Here is a 10,789-nt window from a genome sequence, read left to right as displayed (position 1 = left end):
ATATTTAGAAGCTTGAGGGACCGAACTAAAGGGACAAATTCATCACGATAGGGCAGAGTCAAAATATTCTTAAGTGTAGGAACTTGTCTGGTTACAGAGGAATGAAAGGATTTTTTAGCCCTTTTAAAGCAACGATCAACAAACACAGAAGGGTACCCAAGTTTCTGTGCAATAGAACGAATGTGTTTAAATTCATCGTCAATAAATTCAGAGTCACAAATACGCAGACATCGTAGGAACATAGCAGAAAAAACTGACATTTTGGTAGACTCAAGGTGATTGGATAAAAAGTGAATGAAACTGTTTACCTGTGTGGGCTTTCTATATACCTTAAATTTATAGTTTTGGCCATTTCTCATGATAAGCATATCAAGAAATGGAAGGGATTCACTTATTTCTCTTTCAATTTTGAATGTGATACTAGGGACAATATTATTAAGCGTGTCTAAAAATTTCAATGGGTCACTGTTTTTAGGCCAAAGACAAAGAACATCATCTACATATCTATACCAAGGAGGAATACAGTCCACTACATTGGGGAGTAATCTAGACTCAAAAAACTCCATATAAATACAGGCTAGAGGAGCAGAAAGACAATTACCCATGCTCATGCCAAATATTTGCTTGTAGAACTTGTGATTCTGGGGGTGCAGGGAGGGTACTTATGTTGTCGGGTGACTGTGAGCGTGGTCTGTGTGTGGTGTACGTAGGTGAGGGATGGGCGATGACCTGACTGTGTGCGGGGGAGAAGGGGGTGTGTGCCAGGGTCGTGTCAGGATGGTTTCCTGTTTTCTTTGGGGAAGTGGGGGAATAGATATTTTTTTATTATCGATTATGTCGAATGTGTATAATGTATCGTTTTTTTTTAACTCAGGTGTGTAGGGAGAGGTGTTCTTCCTCTTTGATGCAGAATCCGTGTTTAGGTTTGTGGGATGGGCTGCCATTTTGTTTTGGAGGTGTCTGTGGTGTAGGCAGGATTATGTTTGGTCTGGGTGGCTGTGGGGTGTGGAATCTTTTGTCCCGGAGTGTGGTAGTCAGGTGTAGAGCGCAGCCCGAGGAGAAGGGCTGGGGGTGGGGTTGAACTATTTCTCTGGGGGTGGGGGCGTGATGTTTTTGGGTGGCTGTGGGAGGTGAAGGGTGGGAATAATGGTAGTCAGGTGAGATAAACTCAGTCCGGTGTGGGGTGGAGGGCAGAGGGGTTTTGTAATGGTTTCACTGGGGGAGGGGGGCATGATGGTTGGGGTAGTGGGGAAAGTGTGGTCGGAGATGGGGGCAGTGGGGAATGTGAGGTCGGGTCCGGTGCTGAAGGAATCTGGTATACATATGGTTGGGAGGCCGTTGGCCTTCAGTTGCAAGTTTTAGGAAAAGCGTCCTGTTTCAGTTGCTTAGGATGTGTGCCAAACGTATGATGGTAGTAGTTTTTGCATCTGTGTCGGTAAGGGGAGGGGGTGTGGTCTGGTGGTTGGTCTTTTTTTTTTTCTTTTTAGAGAGAGAGAGAGAAAGGAGGGGTGAAAGAAGATTAGAGGTGGAGGAAGGAAGTTATATTTAGGAAATTGAAGAAATTTAGGAGGAGGTAAGAGAGGGCGGGCTGACCGCCTAGCTAAGCTAATGGTGTGTTACGGTTGTGTCATGGGTTAGCTATTGTCTGTCGGTACAGGCACTAGACAGCCTACCCTATCCCATATATGGGTGTTTTGAGGGCCTTATTTCATATTCCGCCGACCCTACTGGCGGATGCTGGTCTAGGGAGGTTGTCTATTGCCTGGCCGTATAGATCGGGGTTGGTAATGGACCTTTTGAGATTTGGTAACATTTTGAGAACCATGTATGGTTGTTGTCGGTATCTGGTGGGAGTCTTTGAAGGAGTTCTTGCTCTGATCGTTCTATCTTTTGCCAGACTCTGCTGGCCAGGGTGTGCAGCTGCTGGTTGATGGGTTTTATTCTCAGGTCTCTATGTATCTCGGCTGTGGTTCTGGTGAAGGGGTATCTTTCACCTGTGACGAATCTTAGGGCTTCATTTTGGACCACCTGTAATTTTAATATTTGAGTGGTGCTCATAGTATGAAGAGGTACTGCTGGGTAAGTTAATATCAGTATGATAAATGATGTCACCAGGCAGAGTCTTATATTCTCAGGAAGCGCGTTAAAGCAGTATAGTTTTCTCAGCTCTCCTCTTGCCTTTTCCTTCCTGGTGTGGACATGATGGGCGTAACCTTTCGTGGATATATGCAGGCCCAGGAGGGTGCCTCTTTTTTTTTGTATTCTATCTGGGCATTATTGGTTACTAATGGATGGGTTTTCCTTCTGCATAGGGGTATCACTGTGAATTTCGGGAGACTGGTTTGAATTTTCCAGTAAGTGTGGGTGGGGTGGGTCGTGGGTGTCGGGAGTAATGGATGGGGAGGTGTGGAGTGTCGGTTGGTGGGGGCGGGCGGTTTTGTGCTGGATCTCAGTCTAGTTTTACTGATGGCTGTGTGTGGTTCTCCAGAATTGCAGCATTTTCTTAATGTGGACGTGCAGTTTTGGTATGAGTGGCCTTGGTTGGCACACATTGAGCATGTTTGTGGGTTCCTGCATTTGTTAGTGTTGTGTCCGAATTGATAGCAGTTGTAACATTGACGCACCTTGATAAAGAGTTAAAACTCTTCTTGTGAGGAGATGATGTTGTTGCCTATTCTTATTCCGTGTGATTTCAGCGTTTATGGCATCAGTTTGAGTTTCTGTTGTAAGTTTTGCATGGGCAGGGGTCCCCCCTGCAGCTGGCTGATGTTATTTTGATGTGGTTTTGTGAGTTTAAGTCAGTGAGGAGGGTGGGGTTGTTAAAGACATGAGGGACAACTTTTTGGCAAATCAGAGTGCATTTTGCTTGATATTCAGAAGAGCTGAGGACCGTAAATCCGTTATTGGAGAGTTTTTCCTTTACCACTGCAGTGTGGAACTTGTCTGCCTCTTCATCAGATGGGAGGAAGATTTTGATGATGATGTCATTGATGAAGGATCTTATTTGAAATATTTGGGTAAGGCTAAAGATCAATGAGACTGGTTGGCGTGTGCAGCTCCTCACCACACGGCACCTCCAGCACCAGACTGTAAATCATATAACTTATATTATACAAGAAAACCACCTTAGAGTTTCCATCCATCCTGTGTGCTAGACAACATTATACCACGAATTCCTACAATGTAACATGTTCACAAAGTGATCCTGGTCTGTCTGCACAATTTCGGTGATCATTATAAACACGGTTGCGTCATATTTGAAATCAGGAGACACAAGCTACACTGTTACTCGCTTTCTTCCTAAATCAAAGGAACTTGAGAGCCTTAATAGACAAGGCGGCGATGCTCAACCCTACTCCAGATAACTGTGAGGGCAATTTTTTTCAGAGTGAGAGTTGTGAACTCTTGTAATAATCTACCAGTGTGAGCTCTTTCAAGACGAGACTTGACCAACACTGAAGCAGGTTCAGGTATATTCAGGAGCCGGTGCATGCCCAGTATTTGCCAACAGTGCGTAACAGAGACGTGACAGATGGCCCAAGCGGCTAACGAGTCGATCATTTGGTGAAGAGGATAAAAGAAAAGGAAAAGTAACAGAGACGTGTGTAGTGGAATTCTCCCCAACAAACGCTGGTTGTCGCTGCCTAGCCGACCACACCAATTCCCCAGTGTATGCCTCGTGGTCTGGGTCAACCAGCGCCGCCATACATCACGGAGCGGGTCAACTACTAAACCACGCCAACCCCCGCTATTTAAGACCTGACCTCGTGGTGATCTCCCTCTTTCTACCTACACCAACCAGCCAGCAACACCTCCTCCGCCGCTGCCTGGCGGCCCTCCCTCCTCCTCCGCCTGCCTGGCGAGCATGGCGACCCACAAGCTGTCCTTCTCTGAGCATCCTCATCAACCAGCTCTCTCTACATCACGCTTGTAACCATGCTGCCTTCCCAGCACCAAGCTACATTGTACATCCAATACAACATGTATATAGAGAGCACATTGTGAGTTTCCTTTCTCCATCCCATCCTGAGTGCGAACCAAACATCTTGAACCCCACACGTGACCGATCACCCAAGCGCTAACGAGCCGATCAGTGGTGAAGAGGATAAAAGTAAAAGTACTGTAAGTAAAAGTATTATGAATGTGCAATACGAAATTATATTGTGAAATCTTAATTGCTTAAAGAATAAAAATAATTCTTTGCATGACCGTGTGGCCTAATGGATAAGGCGTCGGACTTCGGATCCGAAGATTGCAGGTTCGAGTCCTGTCACGGTCGCGACAAGTTTTGCATGGTCATGTTATCTTCCTTAAAGAGTGAAAATGTCAATATTTGGTCGGTGAGCCAATTTCAGGTTGCAATTTTATGTTTAGAACGTAAACAAGCAAATTTTATCGTTTCATGAATTCTTAGAGCATACCGTAGGCCAATTGTAAATGTAAAATTACTATCATTGGTGAATTTTATGGATTATCAAGAAAACTTTTTAATTATTTTTTAACAAACATTTGCTGTTTACTCAGCGAAAAAAAAATGAAAATTTAGTTTCCTATTTCTTATGGTGCCGTATTGGTAACAATTATTGACAAGGCAGCCTTGCGTAGAGGAGTCACTGAATTTAGACTGTCAAGTTGCTCTGTTGTGCAAAATATCTACCTCTACAAAATAAGTCACAGAAGATATATTTTTTCACAACTCATTGCAACGGCACCCAACAAAATATCTACCATGGTGTCGTTTCATATATAGTTCAGTGAAGCTATTGTTCTTTAATATCTTGACCTGAGCATATCCGGTAAGTTGCTCATGGGAGTACTGATTTAGCAGTATAAGGATAATATGAACCTTTGTGTGGTTTCTATATTGGTACAGTGTGGCTTCGTATACTGGTGTGATGGGGGAGTAATCCTTTGGCCAACGTAAATTTAATGCAAGTAACAGCTAGCAATATCATTCTTATTTTAAGCTCCATATAGACTACTGATGATCAAGCAGCACTAACTAAAATCACCTTCCACCACTTGTAATCCGATATTTTGAGCAAAGAGTTGGAGGATATTAAACAATCTCAGGGTAGTGTTTTGCAATGTATTGCAATATTGCACAGGAGAGCCAAATGGCCCGCAGAACTACTAAAAATGCTTATCGGTTCAGTTACAATTCGATAAAGACCTCATTATTTAAATGCAGCTTTGGTTTAGGGTCTTGTGAAAGCATACAGCATTTTAATAGTTTAGTGGCTAACATATATATGTGCAATATACAAGATTGGTTAACTTAACATTATATCAGTACTTGTATTCTTGTAAGATCCTCGGAGTAGAGGTAACAAACAATAATTGGAGCAGGTTCGTTGACTGCTTCAGATTGCGGGTTAGGGTTCACAATTCAATATTTTACATTACACTCTTATATTAAATAAAGGGAATATACTTTGAATAACAATGTCGGTGTGGCACTTTGCTTGACAAATAATCAATTAAATACAAAATAAACTAGTGTACAGTAGAGCATAAGCTGGACAATTAACTTTTTTTTTGGCCGCGCATGCGCAGTATGGTATAACGGTAAATATTTTCCCGTGACAGGACAATATCAAAGACTATATACTAAAGATAGAAAAGCGACAATCCCTACCTTTAAAAAAAGATGTGCAGTCTAAATCCAGCTCAATAGATGGCGCATCTATTGAGCTGGCGCAAGATATACAGAGCATCATTTTAACGGTTGCTAACGTGTCAAATTTTCATATGAAATATGCTTAAGATATGTTAATATAACCACTTTTATATTTTTTTCCATATAATACACATAAAATGTATAAATTAGTTGTTCACCTTGCTATGTTATATTAAGTTACTGGAAGAATTGTTACTCCCTTTAATTTTTATTTACTCTATGTTTGGAACATATTTTTGCATATTTTGTGTGAATCATATACTGTAGATATCATATTCCATGCATTCATTTAAGTCAACTGAATGCCAACTCATTTTCTATGCTTAAGAATATAAAGTCTTACATTGTTTTTTAGGATCATAAGTAACAGTCAGTATTTTGGGGGTGAAGGATACACATAAATAGTTTTATGGTTTATTTTCCCCCCAAAATATATAAATATATAAAGGTGGATCATAAACTAAAGTCTATAGACATACAATATACATAAGTAAACATATATATTTGCAATATTTGATATTTGACATACTGTACATCTTATAATACAAACCTATAGGTTAATAATATCTGGACATGCATTTTTACAAAGCCTCCCCTGCAGTGTAATAGCCTTCGGAAAAATGATGGCCGCACAATCTGATGTTTTTGCTTATATTTTCTGGGCTCTTACCTTTAAGTTTCTCAAGCCCCAGTACTTGTATCCATTGCAAGCTTCTGTAAATAATGTTTAAAAATCAGATTCTACTTTGCCTGCAGGGAGTTTTCACATTGTTTATAAATATAATGATAAATAAACCTGTAATATCATATGTATGTAATTCAAAACTGTGCTCCAACCTTTCTTTATCCTTTGGGAATGAATTGGGTATGATCTTTCTTGGTTCTGCGGCTTAACACGCACGTGTATCCTCTTGCTGCCATTTTGACAGTAAATGAATTTCGTGGTCACGTGACAAAGAAACTATACAGTAGTCTTTGCACACGACACGAGTTACACACTGGCGCCATCTATTGTTTTGGCTCAGCAATTTTTAGGACCCAATGAACAACATTTCGGTCCGCTTTCCTATCTTTCGTATATAGTCTTTGACAAATACCACACTGACAGTCTGACAATCTGACTTCGAAATATTCAGTTGTGTAGGAGCAAGAGGTTTAACCAGTGTTGTTTATCAAACGCCACGATTTTGTATATGTGTGTGTAGTAGTGTACCCTTTTAAGTATATTTCCAATACTGTACGCCAGCAGATAGATTAAGACGCCATACAATTTCAAATTGAGAATTATTTAAATAGATCAACATGTCTCAATTGTTTCTCCTTCTTTGACAACACAACATACTGGACGTACTGTATATCGTTTCTCACAATTGATCTTTTTTTTAATTTTTGTATATCTTTATTATTATTATTATTATTATTATTATTATTTATTTTATAATTTTGTATTTATTATAAATTTTAATTTGAACTAACTATTATTATTATTGTAATTATTATTACGTTTTCGCTCCCCCCCAGGCCTCGATGTGGGTCAGCGATTTGTGCCTGGGTCGGCTAATCCCGGTAAAAAGAAAAAAAGGTGGAACAATCTAACCAAGGTGACAATCTCAATATTCATAGTGGCGTCGGCTACTTACCGCCTCTGTTCGGGTAAGGAATATGCTGTGCATGGTTACACTTAAGCTCTCAGATTTGGGTTCATCATCCATTAGAACATTATAAAGCAGGTTTGTGATAGTATTAAGAGGACTTAAACTAATTGTCGAATCACAATGTAATTACTTGATTTTGAGTATTGTCAAGTCAAGCTGATACATATATAGAAACGTGCTCGCTTGATACTGTATAGTGTATACAGATATACAGTACTGTGCACGTTACTTGGTGTGTCGTAGTACTGTACTTTATAGGATTTTAGGACTTGTTCCACGGGTGGAGGGGGTCTCTTCACGTGAGAAATTATTCGTGACGTACTGAAACAATAGAACATTATATCCACGATATTGAAAATTAATGGATATGTAAACTTCCGGAAATTGCTCAAGCTTACTATTAACTTAAGTAATATTTTAAACTTTTTAAAGGTTGCTCGCCTTAACAAACAAATCGGGATAATTTTTCTACAAAAGATAAATTTTTTCTGACCTCATGAAAAGCCCCCAAAATGGGAAGGAATAAGTTTTTCTTCATATTGTTTAGGCCGAAGATATTTGCGCTCGATGTCGATAGCGCAAATAACAAAATCTTTATTTGCACCCGAGCCTCGGCATCAAGGGTATTGGTTGTGTCGGCGAAATTCGGGTGCAAATTACTGCACCTATTTACACCCGATTTAGCAAGTCATATCAAATAAAAGGAAGATGAAAAATAAGTGTGTAACTCTTGTAACTCTTCAAATTAGAGTAAAAAATTTAGTGTTTTCTTTCGGAGTACGTCTGGCAGCACTGTGTCTTGGTACGGATTATATAGCAGAGAAAACGGGGGTTACGTAACTTTTGCTGTACGACAAGTTTGGTTACTGGCGTTGTAAACTTCATTCACCCGTTCGGCCGTTCCGCCTGAAGGACAATCCTAGTGCCCTTCGGTGACCGTAAGTCATAAGTGAATACGAAACGCCAACACGATTCGCAGTATCTTCAAGAGTGAGGTGCTTCCCCGTCTGTAGTACTGCCACCCCGTCTGGTCCCCGAGGTATGCTAGAGATTGTCTATTGATGGAATATGTCCAAAGGAGGGCCACCAGACTGGTGCCGTTCTACGGAGTACGGACCCTCAGTTACCCAGAGAGAATGGAGCTCCTGCAACTACCTAGCTTATGCTACAGACGGGCGTGGGATGGGCCTAATCGAAGTGTATAAACCTCTCAGGGTGCACTCCTTGGTCGAATGTACACAGTCGGGGACAAAAGTTCGCTCCTCGTGGTGAAACTGAGTCACGAGAATGAGTCTCCGAACTGACTTAACCTGACTGTTTCATCTCATTTGGGGTCGATGCTGCTTCATTTTGGGCGGGAGAGAACTTTGACCCTGACTGCACATACCCGGAGCTGACGGACGTCCGCCTCACAAGGGGTCTCAGCTTAAGGTTGAAGAAGCCATAAGTCCAGAAAACTGAGGGCATTTTTTTTAGGAACAATCTGCCGGAGAGCGTTGTGACAGCACCGAGTGTGAGCTCATTGAATCATGGCTTGACTTGACCAACACTGGAGCAGGTACTGATATATTCAAGAGCCAGAGCATGCCCAGTATCTGCCAGCAGTGCGTATCAGAGACGTGACCGACCGCCCAAGCAGCTGACGAGCCGATCAGTGGCGAAGAGGATAAAAGTAACGAAACCAGTTCACTGAAACTGTTTGGTCGTCCATCGGATAAATAAGGTAAGACTAATGTTGAAACAGGCTATAATTTGGGTTAGTTTTCCCTTTTGTCAAGAAATACACAGCCGTTGCTCCGGTGTGCATCACGCTGCCATCTTTGCTTACCCGAGTATCTGGGTATGTTGTTCGAACGTTTTATTGACATTGATGATAACGCTATTCCGTTTCATATACACCAGTAAGAAACATGAGCAGTCACTTAAAAATTTTCTCAATTGACAGGGTTGATATCCCCAAAGTTATTAATAATAGGAAGGTAGTCATATAGGATTTGCATTTTTCCAACCTATGTTGCATACAGGGGTTATGACTACTCCATGGTGGCGATTCCGTAGCTATGGAAATGTCGTGTGATGCTTTGACACGAGTTACCAATAAAAATTACGGTGGAGAATTATGGTAAAGGTGGAGACCGCTAGCACCAGAAATAAAATATGGAATTGAACCAAAAATTCTGGAGGTACTATTTGCACGATACTGAACACTAAAATGGAATCGAAAATGCACTGGACCTATTAGAAACTGGACTAATCTACCTAACCTCGCTTAATCTCACCAAACCTTATCTAATCTCACCTAACCTACCCAACCTCACCAAACCTACCTAACTTCTTAACCTGTGCATTGTCGGTTTGATTATCTTCCTATCACCCAAACACCATATCTAGTAAAAAGTGAACGAATTCAAATTCAATCCAATATGAATCGTTATAAACAAGCTTTTAAGTTAACTCGTCACATCAACTTGGTTGTATACACATTCAGGTGAATGGCGACATTTCTGTGATTTGATAATAAATTATTGTGTATACCATGGCTAGACAAACAACACAAGATATAGTCAAGTTTAAGATAAACCCCATTATGTAAAACTAGTGAGGCTTTAATAATTTATGATTATGTACAGGATGAAAATATTTGTTATGGAACGACCAGAAACACATTGAAGTCATAAAGGTCACATACGGATCATACTAATACTTGATAATTAATGAAATATGGAAAACTAAGACTAGATATTTAGACAGATCGTGTCTAGTCTCCCCGGCCATTAAAGGCCACATCCATACCAACACCTACATCAATGAGCTTGAGCATAACACTAGAATGAATTACCGGTACTTATGTTGCCAGCTGCAGTGGTTCATTGTTTTACCCGCCCGTCCCTCCACTCTCCTACTTAATTCCTTCCTCACACATTCCCTCTTAACTTTGTTCTCTCCCTCATACCCCTTCTTTCATTTCCCGATTCATAATTTTCTCCTTACTCTCCATTGTTGTCCGACCTCCCTCCCCCGTGACTGTTATGGTCTGTTCTAATCACATGATGGCAAGAAACACAAGGTCAGTTGTACTCATTTCTTTTCATAATAACCCTAAAAGTAAATTTTTTTTAAAGATATACAGTAAAAAATTTGTAAAATGCGTTTTATTTAGGTAATTTGACGTCAGCTTTTTGGGCCAAGCAAACAGCCTACTTTCCACTCAAGAAATTACAATAGGCCAATAGTCATACAGATCACGAATTGCTCATTACTAGCATTTGTATAATTCTCGTACTACAATATCCATTATATTACAGCCTTTGGGTTTTATGGATTCTTGATTCTGGTACAGTATTATGAAACCTCTGCAGTTTAGCATCGTAGTTTCGCAACTGATGCATCCTATGTAACGTTCGTTAATGTATCATTTACTATATACCGTAATCATCTTCGCATTTCGCTGTTG

General features: G+C 40.6%; 1 non-coding gene across 1 annotated transcript; it reads left to right on the top strand.

The window, feature by feature from the left end:
• Positions 1–4,206: 4,206 nt before the first annotated feature.
• Positions 4,207–4,279, top strand: Trnar-ucg. The gene has a single exon. It is a non-coding gene; the product is annotated as a tRNA-Arg (tRNA).
• Positions 4,280–10,789: the final 6,510 nt, after the last annotated feature.

This window comes from Homarus americanus, unplaced genomic scaffold, assembly GCF_018991925.1.
Source record: "Homarus americanus isolate GMGI-L3 unplaced genomic scaffold, GMGI_Hamer_2.0 scaffold28809, whole genome shotgun sequence".
Classification (NCBI taxonomy): domain Eukaryota; kingdom Metazoa; phylum Arthropoda; class Malacostraca; order Decapoda; family Nephropidae; genus Homarus; species Homarus americanus.
This window is presented reverse-complemented; position numbering and strand designations above follow the sequence as displayed.